We start from the raw sequence: 883 nt of genomic DNA, 5'->3' as shown, positions 1-883 counted from the left end.
GGCTATCAGCGGCGGCGATGGAAGGGCTATTCAAAAGGCAGCAGGCAGGAGCTGACATTGAACTTGGGGTGTTAATCATTAACGCCGCGCAGGGCAGGATGCAGTGTAATAACCATCACGGCAACAATCCCGGGTACCCAGGTGAAGGTTAATTTCCCGCTGGGCTTTGTTGGGTGCGGGCAGAGGAGGTGGCAGCCCCACACCAGGAGGCACAGCAGGGGACAGGGACGGGCTGGGCACAGGGGAAGGCCCCCCTGCAGCCAGGACCAAGGGGAGAAGCCAAGCAGAACCCCTTCCTGGGAGCAGTTTGGGCACCTCGGCATTGCAGGGCTCTTTATAAAGCAGAGAGTACTGAAAATTGGAGATCAGCTCCCTGAGCTGGGCTGCAGGTGGCTTGGGTACAGTGTCACTGCCTCCCTTCCACGCAGGGATGGGGACGGGGCCAGCACGCCTTTGGCACTGGCATCCCTCCAGCGCTGAGATCCCTCCATCTGAGAGGACCGTGTCTGTTGTCCCAGACGATGCCGGCCGGAGGGTGCTTCCCTCCATCTGTGGGGCACAGAGGGACCGATGTGCCATGGGAAGGGTCAGCCTGGACCTTGTCTCCTACATCTCAGCCTGTCATTGGAGCACGGGGGACTCTCCGCTCCCCCGGCACAGAGATCGCCACCGAAAAAGTATAATGCATAAAAATAACCACCACGAGAAATGATGCAAAATTCCACCTCCCCACCTCAAGCTCCGGAAAGGTCAAATTTCACGCCAAGGCTATTTTGTTTTTGTTTAATTATCAGCCAGCTCTTCAGACGCAGAGCAGCCGGGACAGGTTCTCCTTTGTATGGCTGCACAAAGCCAGGGAGGCCCGGGTGCGGGGCGGCTTGGT

This window comes from Cariama cristata, unplaced genomic scaffold (assembly GCF_000690535.1).
Source record: "Cariama cristata isolate BGI_N322 unplaced genomic scaffold, ASM69053v1 scaffold27628, whole genome shotgun sequence".
Taxonomy (NCBI): Eukaryota; Metazoa; Chordata; class Aves; order Cariamiformes; family Cariamidae; genus Cariama; species Cariama cristata.
Note: the sequence above shows the minus strand (reverse complement) of the source record.